General features: G+C 46.1%; 1 long non-coding RNA gene across 1 annotated transcript; it reads left to right on the top strand.

Moving 5' to 3' along the window:
• Positions 1–2,086, top strand: LOC124377772. Its single transcript, XR_006924111.1, has 4 exons — positions 1–62; positions 843–897; positions 1,120–1,468; positions 1,563–2,086. It is a non-coding gene; the product is annotated as an uncharacterized LOC124377772 (long non-coding RNA).
• Positions 2,087–17,171: the final 15,085 nt, after the last annotated feature.

The raw sequence follows: 17,171 nt of genomic DNA, 5'->3' as shown, positions 1-17,171 counted from the left end.
GAGACGTACACAGAGGAACAGAAGTGTACAGGTGCAGCTCTACAGCCAGAGCAGAACAGACGGTAAGAACCTCTTCATTCTAAAGCACTGAGGATTCAATTAGATTACATTTAACATCTCCGTTTTAAATATGCCTAATTATTACATTTATTACATTCATTTTCTTTGCCATTTTTATACTTAACTACACTGAACAATTATTTGTCATAACTTTATAAAAAGGAATAACCACTTTATCTGTGTAAGGCTGCTTTAAGCCCATGCCCATTGTTAAAAGCTCTGTACAAATAAAAACCAAGTGAATAGAATAGAATAGAATAGAATAGAATAGAATAGAATAGAATAGAATAGAATAGAATAGAATGATTATTTTTCCATCCTGGACAGCCATAAAAACAATAATTTTAAAAATATTTCAACATAGAGTCAGAATTTAGTTTAGCAGTTACACAAAGAAAATATTAAAACTAAAAGGAAAAATACAAACAGATATTACAAGACAATATTGATTGTTTATATTATAATAAATGAGCATTGCTGAAACCTAAAGCTAAATATAACTGGAATTTATGGGTCTGCTGCTTCTCTTTATTAATTAATAAATAATAATATTTTTGGTGTATATTTATTTCCTCTACACCTGATTTAAGAGCTCTTATGGTGGTCAAGTGAACAGCAGTTTTTATTACAGGATTTTTATAACAGCAGGTTTTTTTTTATTGCTTTCAGCTTTCTGTAAAACTATGACTATGCAATAATAATTACTACAAAATATTGTACATTTGTGAATAATTGTGATTTCATAAACAAGTTTATCCAGTTATCTACACATTTCTACACAGCGACAACACATTTTTAGTGCCGTCCGCTGTATCCATCACCATGAGTTATAACATGGTAAGAAAACTGGCTACTTATATACATACACACACATACATACATCTTTCTTCAAACCAATTCGTTTTTTTAAGCTTTTTTAAATGTATTACTGAATTCTTATATTATCCTTAATAAGCCTGTCAGATTACAGAGACAGTACTACTATAGTTCTCTATTTCATACTAATAAAATACTTTGTACATTTATGCTTGGATTGTAATCACTTTGATGGGTTACCAGGTTAACCAATGGTCACCTCAACAAGCCCAATATTCAGCCCAACAAGTCCAATGGTCACCTCAACAAACCCAATATTTAGCCCAACAAGTCCAATGGTCACCTCAACAAACCCAATATTTAGCCCAACAAGTCCAATGGTCACCTCAACAAACCCAATATTCAGCCCAACAAGTCCAATATTCAGCCCAACAAGTCCAATGGTCACCTCAACAAGCCCAATATTCAGCCCAACAAGTCCAATATTCAGCCCAACAAGTCCAATGGTCACCTCAACAAACCCAATATTCAGCCCAACAAGTCCAATATTTAGCCCAACAAGTCCAATGTTCAGCTCAAACACCAAATCATGGTAAGCAATGGTCATAGAAAGTTATGCAAATAAACACTTGCTTATTGTGAGAGTAAATGTTTATATAATAATTTAAACATTACTTTTTTCACAGAATTTAATTTTCCTTTGACGCAGTTGACATGGAGGTAAATCCAGTTACTACAAGAAGGAACAAAGACAAAACTATTCTGTTCTTCAAGCCTTACTTTAATAGATCATAAGAACTGTACAAAACTATGACCATCTAATGCTCTACTTTGTAAATAATCATGATTACTTGCAGTTTGAATGCAACTTCCTTCACAGGAGATCATAGATCCTTTAACTCTGATTACTGAGTTACATGTACCTCAACTTACACTTTTTTTATGCAGATGGAAATTTGAGAGCTAAAAAACACCAAGTAATTAAATAGATGTGAACACACTATGGTTTTTAAACATGCCTCGTTTTCATGGTTTCCTGATTAAAGTGTTTTGTTTTAGTCCACATTAAAACAATGTAATGAAATAAAACTGTTAGTGCAGGATTGAAGTTTTCATTTACATTTTAAGTGAACATTGTATCAACCACAATCATTTCACATGTAAAATAAAAATAAAAATGTGTAACAAATTGTAAAAGAGTACAGCCACATTTCATATACACAATAAATAAACAATATAAAATCAATAAAAAATGCTACACTAAAAATGACATTTTAACTTTTTCATGTATTTCTGGATGAACAGTTCATGCAAAAGTACTAGATGTTTGTGTGAACATTTCTTCTTTAAAACTGTTTGAACTCTGATTTTAAAAAAATTTAAATGGTAATGATCACTGGTAAAAACTTTAGTACCTCGACAATTTAACAGCAGATGCTCAGAAGACTTCAAACCTCCTAGATTTAGAACTTCATGTAAGGAACACAAGTGATTTTTTTAACCCAACAGCACACAAATGCTTTTCCGTTTTTCAGGGACTGAACCCATTTCCATGACGACCTCCCAGATCACCTCACATGTTTACTTCAGTACTTTTTTTTTTAATCTTACAATTTAAGGGGCAGATCTGGAGCATCTTTCAAGAAAAGAGTTGGGGTGTCATTATCTTTTGTAACAGTCAGGATTTCTACTTTCATCTTTGCCTATCACCTGGAGTTCTAGTGAACAATGAAAACAATTTCTCCTGATGCATATGTGCAAACCTTATACATTTACATACATCCCTACACTGTACACATCCTACATCCCTACACTGTACACATCCTAATCCCTACACTGTACACATTCTACATCCCTACACTGTACATTCTACATCTCTACACTGTACACATCCTATATCCCTACACTGTACACATCCTACATCCCTACACTGTACACATCCTACATCCCTACACTATCCTACATCCCTACACTGTACACATCCTACATCCCTACACTGTACATCCTACATCCCTACACTTTACACATCCTACATCCCTACACTGTACACATCCTACATCCCTACACTTTACACATCCTACATCCCTACACTGTACACATTCTACATCTCTACACTGTACACATCCTATATCCCTACACTGTACACATCCTACATCCCTACACTGTACACATCCTACATCCCTACACTGTACATCCTACATCCTACACTGTACACATCCTACATCCCTACACTGTACACATCCTACATCCCTACACTATCCTACATCCCTACACTGTACACATCCTACATCCCTACACTGTACACATCCTACATCCCTACACTTTACACATCCTACATCCCTACACTGTACACATCCTACATCCCTACACTTTACACATCCTACATCCCTACACTGTACACATTCTACATCTCTACACTGTACACATCCTATATCCCTACACTGTACACATCCTACATCCCTACACTGTACACAATCTACATCTCTACACTGTACACATCCTACATCCCTACACTGTACACATCCTACATCTCTACACTGTACACATCCTACATCCCTACACTGTACACATTCTACATCCCTACACTGTACACATTCTACATCTCTACACTGTACACATCCTACATCCCTACACTGTACATTCTACATCCCTACACTGTACACATTCTACATCCCTACACTGTACACATCCTACATCCCTACACTGTACACATTCTACATCCCTACACTGTACACATTCTACATCTCTACACTGTACACATCCTACATCCCTACACTGTACACATTCTACATCCCTACACTGTACACATCCTGCATCCCTACACTGTACACATTCTACATCTCTACACTGTACATTCTGTAAGACTTTTGCTTGATCCTGACCAAAAGGTCGGCCCTCCCCGAGAACACAGCATGGATGCCCGAGAGGGCAGGGTGTGGGCCAGGGTGTGGGCCCTGTAGATGCCCGAAGCAACAAGGACATCAAAAGAACTCTTTATGACACAACACGTTTCCTCCAGGACTCACGGCAGGGGACCAACACCCCTCTCGAGAACCAGAACGTTATCTGGAATACAGTAGGCTCCCCGGAGAGCTACCCTTGGTCTTCAAACACCACATCTCCATACAAATGGTAGATCTGTAGACAAATGTCTGACCCCTCTACCCCTCCTTTTCCTGTTACATCCTCAACACAGGACATTCTACAGCACACCAGATGATTATGTGTAAGAAAGGTCATATCACATGTAAATAACGACAGAAAATGTTCATGTTTCATTTCTTTACAAAGGTTTATTGCGACTGGTACACAGGTCCCATTCCCACAGCAATAGAACAAATAATAAAAAAAGGTTTTAATAAAGTTAAAGAAAACACAACTCTATACAAGGGGCGTGCCCCACTACAGATGTATACAGGCGAGGTGCCTCCCACAGGTCTGTAAGAACCAATCAATGCAAACTTCCATGACTAAATAATGTTTACATAATGCTTACTCTATCTGGGTATTTAAGGAGAACTGACCAACAATTCAGGGAATCTGTAAACAGATATTCGACACGCAGTGTGTCGTTTTACCAGGTATGAAAGGTTTTATATTTCCTGTTTAAATACTATTGGCTTGTATTTGTTATATTTAATTGAACTATAAATTGGCTTTGAATTGTGATTTTCTTACCTGGTTAATAAATTGTTATGTTTGATTTTATTCTGTGTTGCTCGGTAAATGCTGACACTGCAAGTAATAACGTTGCATCCGCAGTTACCGTAAGGACTGAAATCAGGCTAGGATCGGCCTAAATCCCAGTTAGATAGTGAATAATACATCAGCTGAGGATTTTAGAGATACGACTAGCACTTGGCGTTAGTTTAAGTGTACTTAGAAGCGTGGAGGCTAACAATATGTATTTCCGTTTAGAGTAATATTTCTGATCACTCTAAATAGGGTCAGCCTCAACCTCTGATTATTTCAATATTATTCTATTCATTATCTGTGGTTAGAAATAATTATTGTAATAATTAAGTGTCACCTCTAAGGGGACTAAATAAAGTATGTTTAAAGTTGAGCACGCAGAGAGCGGCCTCTTAAGCATATAGTCCAACCTCTGGCAGCGACCAATACTGATTCGCTTATGACCGTTGACCAGTATGTTAATTATAGGGCCCATACTAGGATCTTGTGCAACTGTGTGAACCGAATGAACGAGTGTAATGCCAGAGCTTAATCAGAATAACTAAACAAACATCCATCAAAATTATACTATTAGTAAAATAACAACCTATACAAATATTTATTATGTTTTATCTAAATGGAGTCAGATAAGAGGTCAATAACAAAAATGAAGCAATACATTAATCAAAATCTTATTATCTAATGTGAAAGGAAAGATTAGAACGCGCGAGAATCCTTCGCCACGCCTCTGGAAACCGCCGTTGGACCAGTGGGTGGTTCCCCGCCTTACAATTCTACATCTCTACACTGTACACATTCTACATCCCTACACTGTACACATTCTACATCCCTACACTGTACATTCTACATCCCTACACTGTACATTCTACATCTCTACACTGTACACATCCTACATCCCTACACTGTACACATTCTACATCCCTACACTGCACATTCTACATCTCTACACTGTACACATCCTACATCCCTACACTGTACACATCCTACATCTCTACACTGTACACATTCTACATCCCTACACTGTACATTCTACATCCCTACACTGTACATTCTACATCTCTACAGTGTACACATCCTACATCCCTACACTGTACACATCCTACATCCCTACACTGTACACATCCTACATCCCTACACTGTACACATTCTACATCCCTACACTGTACATTCTACATCCCTACACTGTACATTCTACATCTCTACACTGTACACATCCTACATCCCTACACTGTACACATTCTACATCCCTACACTGTACACAATCTACATCCCTACACTGTACACATCCTACATCCCTACACTGTACACAGTCTACATCCCTACACTGTACACATCCTACATCCCTACACTGTACACATTCTACATCCCTACACTGTACATTCTACATCCCTACACTGTACATCCTACATCCCTACACTTTACACATCCTACATCCCTACACTGTACACATTCTACATCCCTACACTGTACATTCTACATCCCTACACTTTGTACATTCTACAGCTCTACACTGTACACATCCTACATCCCTACACTGTACACATTCTACATCCCTACATTGTACACATTCTACATCTCTACACTGTACATTCTACATCCCTACACTGTACACAATCTACATCCCTACACTGTACACATCCTACATCCCTACACTGTACATTCTACATGCCTACACTGTACATCCTACATCCCTACACTGTACATCCTACATCCCTACACTTTACACATCCTACATCCCTACACTGTACACATTCTACATCCCTACACTGTACATTCTACATCTCTACACTGTACACATCCTACATCCCTACACTGTACACATTCTACATCCCTACACTGTACATTCTACATCTCTACACTGTACACATCCTACATCTCTACACTGTACACATCCTACATCCCTACACTTTACACATCCTACATCCCTACACTGTACATTCTACATCCCTACACTGTACACATCCTACATCCCTACACTGTACACATTCTACATCCCTACACTGTACACATCCTACATCCCTACACTGTACACATTCTACATCCCTACACTGTACACATTCTACATCCCTACAGTGTAAACATCCTACATCCCTACACTGTACATTCTACATCTCTACACTGTACATCCTACATCCCTACACTGTACACATCCTACATCCCTACACTGTACATTCTACATCCCTACACTGTACATTCTACATCTCTACACTGTACACATCCTACATCTCTACACTGTACACATCCTACATCCCTACACTGTACACATCCTACATCCCTACACTGTACACATTCTACATCCCTACACTGTACACATCCTACATCCCTACACTGTACACATTCTACATCTACACTGTACACATCCTACATCCCTACACTGTACATTCTACATCCCTACACTGTACATTCTACATCCCTACAGTGTAAACATCCTACATCCCTACACTGTACATTCTACATCTCTACACTGTACACATCCTACATCCCTACACTGTACACATTCTACATCCCTACACTGTACATTCTACATCCCTACACTGTACATTCCACATCTCTACACTGTACACATCCTACATCCCTACACTAACACATTCTACATCCCTACACTGTACATTCTACATCCTACATCTCTACACTGTACATCCTACATCCCTACACTGTACACATTCTACATCCCTACACTGTACACATCCTACATCCCTACACTGTACACATTCTACATCCCTACACTGTACACATCCTACATCCCTACACTGTACATTCTACATCCCTACACTGTACACATTCTACATCCCTACACTGTACACATCCTACATCCCTACACTGTACATCCTACATCCCTACACTGTACACATTCTACATCCCTACACTGTACATCTACATCCCTACACTGTACACATCCTACATCCCTACACTGTACACATTCTACATCCTACACTGTACACATCCTACATCCCTACACTGTACATTCTACATCCCTACACTGTACATTCTACATCCTACACTGTACACATTCTACATCCTACATCTCTACACTGTACATTCTACATCCTACATCCCTACACTGTACATCCTACATCCCTACACTGTACATTCTACATCCCTACACTGTACACATTCTACATCCCTACACTGTACACATCCTACATCCCTACACTGTACACATCTACATCCCTACACTGTACATTCTACATCCCTACACTGTACATCCTACATCCCTACACTGTACACATTCTACATCCTACATCTCTACACTGTACATCTACATCCCTACACTGTACACATCCTACATCCCTACACTGTACATTCTACATCCCTACACTGTACATTCCTACATCCCTACACTGTACATTCTACATCTCACACTGTACACATCCTACATCCCTACACTGTACATCCTACATCCCTACACTGTACATTCTACATCCCTACACTGTACATTCTACATCCCTACACTGTACATTCTACATCCCTACACTGTACATCTACATCCCTACATTGTACACATTCTACATCCCTACACTGTACACATCTACATCCCTACACTGTACACATTCTACATCCCTACACTGTACATTCTACATCCCTACACTGTACATTCTACATCTCTACACTGTACACATCCTACATCCCTACACTGTACACATCCTACATCCCTACACTGTACATCCTACATCCCTACACTGTACACATCCTACATCCCTACACTGTACATTCTACATCCCTACACTGTACATTCTACATCCCTACACTGTACACATCCTACATCCCTACACTGTACACATCCTACATCCCTACACTGTACATTCTACATCCCTACACTGTACATTCTACATCTCTACACTGTACACATCCTACATCCCTACACTGTACATTCTACATCCCTACACTGTACATTCTACATCCCTACACTTTACACATCCTACATCCCTACACTGTACACATTCTACATCCCTACACTGTACATTCTACATCCCTACACTGTACACATCCTACATCCCTACACTGTACACATCCTACATCCCTACACTGTACACATTCTACATCCCTACACTGTACATTCTACATCCCTACACTGTACATTCTACATCTCTACACTGTACACATCCTACATCCCTACACTGTACACATTCTACATCCCTACACTGTACACATCCTACATCCCTACACTGTACACATCCTACATCCCTACACTGTACACATTCTACATCCCTACACTGTACACATCCTACATCCCTACACTGTACACATTCTACATCCCTACACTGTGCACATCCTACATCCCTACACTGTACACATTCTACATCCCTACACTGTACACATTCTACATCTCTACACTGTACATTCTCCATCCCTACACTGTACATTCTACATCTCTACACTGTACACATCCTACATTACTACACTGTACACATTCTACATCTCTACACTGTACATTCTACATCCCTACACTGTACATTCTACATCTACACTGTACATCCTACATCCCTACACTTTACACATTCTACATCCCTACACTGTACATTCTACATCCCTACACTTTACACATCCTACATCCCTACACTGTACACATTCTACATCTCTACACTGTACACATCCTACATCCCCACACTGTACACATCCTACATCCCTACACTGTACATTCTACATCCCTACACTTAACACATCCTACATCCCTACACTGTACACATTCTACATCCCTACACTGTACACATCGTACATCCCTACACTGTACACATTCTACATCCCTACACTGTACACATCCTACATCTCTACACTGTACATTCTACATCCCTACACTGTACATTCTACATCCCCACACTGTACACATCCTACATCCCTACACTGTACACATTCTACATTCCTACTGTCAGGGATCCGCCTGCCACGCCTCCTTCAGAGGCTGCCTTTGCCGCTGCGCGCTCCCAAGCACGCAGCGCAAATCGCACACAGCTGAAGCACGTTATCCTCTCATTTCCTGCCACCATATAAACCACTCACTCACCCACATTCCGGGTCCGTTATTGTAGGTTCATGTGTGTGTTCGCGCTTCCGCTGCTTCCGCTGCCGCCGCTGCATACTCTCTCCTCCCGGACTCGCGTACTTTCCACTGCCGCGTTGGCTTTCCCAGCGCACTCGGACTAGAGACGCTTCCCCGTCGCTTCACCCCGTGCCGCGCTTCCTTCTTCACGCACCGTGGATGTATTCTTTTGAACTGCCTTTTGCCGGATTATCCCGATTCTGCACGGGTATTTTGTGTTGGCTCTGCCTTTGCTGAATAAAGTTTATGTTTGCCGTTACTCCGGCTTCCGCCTCCGTACCTCGCATAACAGAATAACGGACCCCTGAAATAGGAATATCGGACAAAGAAAAAAAAAAAAAAAAGGAAAAGGACATGATCGGGTTAACGCCGTGGTCCCGGCGCGAGCCGTGTCTCGGAGGTCGGGTTCGTTCAGCCGCGGTCAAGCGGCAGCCAAGCTCCGCCCCCAGGAAAACCCGGAAGCTCGCAGCCGCTTCTCGGGCACGCTCGGCAGCGCCAAGCCCCCTTCATGACGTCATAGGACTCCCGGCTCGCTTCTCCGGCAACAGAGCCGAATGGAGGGATTTTTTGAGGAGCGTGGATCAATATGTGGAGTTAAACCCAGCCGGTTATCCCACTGAAGAGGCGAAAATCGCCCTCCACATGTCTCTTCTACCCGAGGAATCTCTCTCCCTTGCCAGAGAGCTGTGGAGCACGATGGCGGGCGAGTTCAGCTCCTGCACCCAGTTCCTCCAGCTTCTCACCAGGGAACTCGGGATAACCACAGCTGATCTCCATCTCCTCTCCCCGCTGCTGAGAACGCTGCCTCATCAGAGCTTCCAGGAGGTTACCACGCTGCTTCAGGCCCTCCAGGTCAGCTCTGCTCCGCCAAGGTCCTCCAAGGGATCTCCACCGTGCTCCAGGAGATCCAGGCTGGCTCTGTTTCATTCCAGGACCTCCAGGAGCTCTCCGTTCTGCTCCAGAACCTTCCGGTGGGTCCAGCGCCCGTTCCTGTGTCGAGGAGAGCTCCGTTCCGCCCCAGGACCTCCGTGACTGCTCGGCTCCGGCCCAAGACCTCCATGAATGCCTGGCTCCGGCCCAAGACCTCCATGAATGCCTGGCTCCGGCCCAAGACCTCCATGAATGCTCGGCTCCATCCCAAGACCTCCGTGAGTGCTCGGCTCCGTACCTGGACCTCCAGGAGGCGTTGCTGCGTCCCAGGTCTCGAAGAGGCCCAGTTCCGCTCAGGTCTCGAAGAGAGCCCAGTTCCGCTCAGGTCTCGAAGAGAGCCCAGTTCGCTCAGGTCTCGAAGAGCCCAGTTCCGCTCCAGGTCTCGAAGAGCCCAGTTCGCTCAGGTCTCGAAGAGAGCCCGTTCCGCTCAGGTCTCGAAGAGAGCTCCGTTCCGCTCAGGTCTCGAAGAGGCTCCGTTCCGCTCAGGTCTCGAAGAGCCCGTTCCGCTCAGGTCTCGAAGAGCCCGTTCCGCTCCAGGTCTCGAAGAGCTCCGTTCCGCTCAGGTCTCGAAGAGCTCCGTTCCGCTCAGGTCTCGAAGAGGCTCCGTTCCGACCCTGGCGACCCCGTGAGCTCCTCTCTGTCCCTGAGCGACCCTGTGAGCTCCTCTCCGACCCTGAGCGACCCGTGAGCTCCTCTCTGTCCCTGAGCGACCCTGTGAGCTCCTCTCCGTCCCTGAGCGACCCGTGAGCTCCTCTCCGTCCCTGAGCGACCCGTGAGCTCCTCTCCGTCCCTGAGCGACCCGTGAGCTCCTCTCCGTCCCTGAGCGACCCGTGAGCTCCTCTCCGTCCCTGGCGACCCGTGAGCTCCTCTCTGTCCCAGAGAGTCCCGAGGCTCGGTCCCGCTCCAGAGAGTCCCGAGCTCGGTCCCGCTCAGAGAGTCCCGAGGCTCGGTCCCGCTCCAGAGAGTCCCGAGGCTCGGTCCCGCTCAGAGAGTCCCGAGCTCGGTCCCGCGGAAGAGCCCCGAGCTCAGCTTCGTCCCAGGGCCTCCTGGCGAGCTCCTCTCCGCCTCCTAGGCTTCCAGGCGGCTCCTTCCCGCGCCTAGGCTTCCAGGAGAGCTCCTCTTGCTCCAGGTCCCTGACGAGAACGCTGCCCGCCTCCCGGTTCCTGACGTAAGCTCCTCTGTGCTCCCAAGTCCCAAGGAGAGCTCGGTTCCAAGCCCATGCATCTCTTCAACCAAAGGGGTCCCGGAGCACACAACTCGTCTCAGAGACTGCGAAAGGGCGTCGACCCGTCGCCCAGGCGTCACCAAAGGCTACGGCTCGCCCCCAGTCTCCCAGAAGGCGATGCCATATCTCAGAGCTCCGCTTCCACCAAGAGATCCCCAGAGCTCTCACCTCCGTCCCTGGACTGCGAAAGGAAGTCGTCCCGTTGCCCCGGCTCCACCGGCGGCAGTTCGCCCCACAGTCTCCCTGAGGCGATGCCACCTCTCGTTCTCCAGAGCTCTCCACTCCGCTCCAAGACTGCGAAAGGGACGTCGAACCGCTGCCCCTGGCTTCATCCGCAGGCAACGGCTCGCCCACAGTCTCCAAAGGTGACGGCTCGCCCCACAATCACTCTGTAGGCGATGCTCGTCACAGACCTTCTCTCTTCCCAAGGGGTCCCCAGCGCACTCACCTCAGTTCCTGGACTATGAAGGGACGTCGAACCGCTGCCCCTGGCTTCATCCGCAGGCAACGGCTCGCCCACAGTCTCCAAAGGTGACGGCTCGCCCCACGAGCACTCTGAGGACCCAGTCACGTCACAGAGCTCCTCCCACGGCGGCGCCTCGCTCCCGAGCTCCTTCCTCAGTGACGGCTCGCCTCAGGACCCCTCTCACGGTGACATCCTGTCTCCAAGCTCCTGGACAAGGACAGGTCACTCCTGTGTTCCCTGGAGGTGAACTCACAACGATGAACCCTGCTGAAGTCATCAGTCAGCTTCTGTGTTCAGTCAGGGCATCGCTCCATCTCCGGTCTCCACCGAGGGCCTTCCAGCCGGTAAGCCTCGCCAGCTCTGCCCTGCTTCCGGTAGTCACAGAGGTTGTCTCTCCATTCCAGGTCCCGTGGGTGATGAGGTCCCGTTGCTGTCCTTCCCGGGTAACGCCGGTCCGTTCCAGGTTGCTGCCAGGGACGTCATGCCGTGTCAGGTCTCCAGGGCTACCGCCTCTCAGCTCCAGACCACCGCAGGGGAAGTCGCTCAGCTGCCGGTTTCGCTGAGGGCGTGGCTCCACCTCCGGTCTCCGCTGTTGGTATCTCTCCGCCTCCAGTCTCCACCGAGGGTGTCAGCCTGCTCCAGAGCTCCGTGGATGGGGTCTCTCTGCCTTCGGTCTCCGCAGAGGGCGTAGCTCCGCTCCTGGTCTCCGTGGGGGTCATCTCTCCGCCTCTTGTTTCTGCTGAGGGCGTCGCTCTGCTCCAGGTCCCCACCGTGGGCGTCACCCCCTTCCGGGTCTCCGCTGTGGCCGTCTCACAGCTCCAGGTCTCCGCCGAGGACCTACAGCCGCCTCCTGTCTCCGCTGAGGGCGTCGCTCCGCTCCAGGTCGCCAGGGGAATCGTCTCTCCGACTCCTGTCCCCGCTGAGGGCGTCGCTCCGCTCCAGGTCGCCAGGGGAATCGTCTCTCCGACTCCTGTCTCCGCCCAGGACGCTGCCCGCCCGGGTCTCCGCAGGGGTCGTCTCTCCACCTCCTGTCTCCGCCAAGACGCTGCCCGCCCGGGTCTCCGCAGGGGTCGTCTCTCCGCCTCCTGTCTCCGCCCAGGACGCTGCCCGCCCGGGTCTCCGCAGGGGTCGCCTCTCCGCCTCCTGTCTCCGCCCAGGACGCTGCCCGCCCGGGTCTCCGCAGGGGTCGCCTCTCCGCCTCCTGTCTCGCTGAGGGCGCCGCCCGCCCGGGTCTCCGCAGGGGTCGCCTCTCCGCCTCCTGTCTCCGCTGAGGCGTCGCTCCGCTCCAGGTCTCCGCCGAGGACCTACAGCCGCCTCCTGTCTCCGCCCAGTCGGCAACAAGGACCTCGCCTGCTCCTGGCCTCCGCATGGGGCTGTGTTCCGCCCTGGCTCCGTGACGGTTCCGTCCGGGTCCCCTTCGACCCTGGAGGACTGGAGGGGCCCTCCTCCGAGTGCCCGGGCCCACCGGGCTGTTGGCGGCTTGGGGCGCCCGTGCCGCCTTTGGGGTGGTGTCAGGAATCCGCCTGCCACGCCTCCTTCAGAGGCTGCCTTTGCCGCTGCGCGCTCCCAAGCACGCAGCGCAAATCGCACACAGCTGAAGCACGTTATCCTCTCATTTCCTGCCACCATATAAACCACTCACTCACCCACATTCCGGGTCCGTTATTGTAGGTTCATGTGTGTGTTCGCGCTTCCGCTGCTTCCGCTGCCGCCGCTGCATACTCTCTCCTCCCGGACTCCGCGTACTTTCCACTGCCGCGTTGGCTTTCCCAGCGCACCCCGGACTAGAGACGCTTCCCCGTCGCTTCACCCCGTGCCGCGCTTCCTTCTTCACGCACCGTGGATGTATTCTTTTGAACTGCCTTTTGCCGGATTATCCCGATTCTGCACGGGTATTTTGTGTTGGCTCTGCCTTTGCTGAATAAAAGTTTATGTTTGCCGTTACTCCGGCTTCCGCCTCCGTACCTCGCATAACACCTACACTGTACATTCTACATCCCTACACTGTACACATTCTACATCCCTACACTGTACATTCTACATCCCTACACTGTACATTCTACATCCCTACACTGTACACATTCTACATCCCTACACTGTACATTCTACATCCCTACACTTTACACATTCTACATCCCTACACTGTACATTCTACATCCCTACACTTTACACATCCTACATCCCTACACTGTACACATTCTACATCTCTACACTGTACACAACCTACATCCCTACACTGTACACATTCTACATCCCTACACTGTACATTCTACATCTCTACACTGTACACATCCTACATCCCTACACTGTACACATCCTACATCCCTACACTGTACACATTCTACATCCCTACACTGTACATTCTACATCCCTACACTGTACATTCTACATCTCTACACTGTACACATCCTACATCCCTACACTGTACATCCTACATCCCTACACTTTACACATTCTACATCCCTACACTGTACATTCTACATCCCTACACTTTACACATCCTACATCCCTACACTGTACACATTCTACATCTCTACACTGTACACATCCTACATCCCTACACTGTACACATTCTACATCCCTACACTGTACACATCCTACATCCCTACACTTTACACATTCTACATCCCTACACTGTACACATTCTACATCCCTACACTGTACACATCATACATCCCTACACTTTACACATCCTACATCTCTACACTGTACACATTCTACATCCCTACACTGTACACATCCTACATCCCTACACTTTACATTCTACATCCCTACACTGTACACATTCTACATCCCTACACTTTACACATCCTACATCCCTACACTGTACATTCTACATCTCTACACTGTACACATCCTACATCCCTACACTGTACATTCTACATCTCTACACTGTACACATTCTACATCCCTACACTGTACATTCTACATCTCTACACTGTACACATCCTACATCCCTACACTGTACATTCTACATCCCCACACTGTACACATCCTACATCCCTACACTGTACATTCTACATCCCTACACTGTACATTCTACATCTCTACACTGTACACATCCTACATCCCTACACTGTACATTCTACATCTCTACACTGTACACATTCTACATCCCCACACTGTACACATCCTACATCCCTACACTGTACATTCTACATCTCTACACTGTACACATCCTACATCCCTACACTGTACACATCCTGCATCCCTACACTGTACATTCTACATCTCTACACTTTACACATCCTACATCCCTACACTGTACACATCCTACATCCCTACACTGTACATTCTACATCTCTTCACTGTACACATCCTACATCCCTACACTGTACATTCTACATCTCTACATTGTACACATTCTACATCCCTACACTGTACACATCCTACATCCCTACACTGTACACATCCTACATCCCTACACTGTACATTCTACATCTCTACACTGTACACATCCTACATCCCTACACTGTACACATCCTACATCCCTACACTGTACATTCTACATCTCTACACTGTACACATCCTACATCCCTACACTGTACATCCTACATCCCTACACTGTACACATTCTACATCTCTACATTGTACACATCCTACATCCCTACACTGTACACATTCTACATCCCCACACTGTACACATCCTACATCCCTACACTGTACATTCTACATCTCTACACTGTACACATCCTACATCCCTACACTGTACATTGTACATCTCTACACTGTACACATCCTACATCCGTACACTGTACATTGTACATATCTACACTGTACACATCCTACATCCGTACACTGTACATTCTACATCTCTACATTGTACACATCCTACATCCCTACACTGTACATTCTACATCTCTACATTGTACACATCCTACATCCCTACACTGTACACATTCTACATCCCCACACTGTACACATCCTACATCCCTACACTGTACATTCTACATCTCTACACTGTACACATCCTACATCCCTACACTGTACATTGTACATCTCTACACTGTACACATCCTACATCCGTACACTGTACATTCTACATCTCTACATTGTACACATCCTACATCTCTACACTGTACACATCCTACATCCCTACACTGTACATTCTACATCCCTACACTGTACACATCCTACATCCCTACACTGTACATTCTACATCCCTACACTGTACACATCCTACATCCCTACACTGTACACATCCTACATCCCTACACTGTACACATTATATGTAGCTGTTTTCAAGGATTTATTTTATATCTGCAGAATCAGTAATTCTCACCAGATATGTTATGAACAGCACAAAAGTTTCTTCACTGGGAAACATGGGGAGGAGTTTTAGAACTTTTACTTTCAGAAATGTAAAAATATCTGAGGTCTGACAATGTGCAAGCAAATGAAAAAAGACGATTAAAATAATGCTGTATTGTTTGTTTTCCTGTTTGAGGAGTTTTTAGATGAATAACAGTGATGCCCAAACTCGTGCCCGTGGGCCAAATGAACTTTGATTTGCCTGGATAGCTGTTTAAGGCACTGAACAATATTATACAATAAAATGGTTTGGTTTATATTTACTATAAGTTTCTGAACTACAGCTTGAAAGCATCAATCAACTTTGATCTTTAGCCCTTAATAGGAAAAGGTTTGGGTTCTCATTTCTGTAGTAATGGAACCATCACACATTAGTGTGTGATCTTAAGACCAGCTCAGTCCACGTCTGTGCATGCTAGGAGTGAATATTAACACAAACAGGTTTTATTTCTTTCTCTGCTGAAGAATCATGAAGAGAAGTGGGTTAATAAAGAAATTAAAAACTGATGCAACAGAAAGGGCTCCAGTTTTACTGGATTAAAAAACACAAATAGCAGCTTTGACATTCTCACAGACTGAACTCAGGACTGAAATTTAACACACCATTCACAGCTGGAGACAATTAGCATTAA

This window comes from Silurus meridionalis, chromosome 24 (assembly GCF_014805685.1).
Source record: "Silurus meridionalis isolate SWU-2019-XX chromosome 24, ASM1480568v1, whole genome shotgun sequence".
Lineage (NCBI taxonomy): Eukaryota > Metazoa > Chordata > Actinopteri > Siluriformes > Siluridae > Silurus > Silurus meridionalis.
Note: the sequence above shows the minus strand (reverse complement) of the source record. Positions and strands in the feature narration are given on the sequence as shown.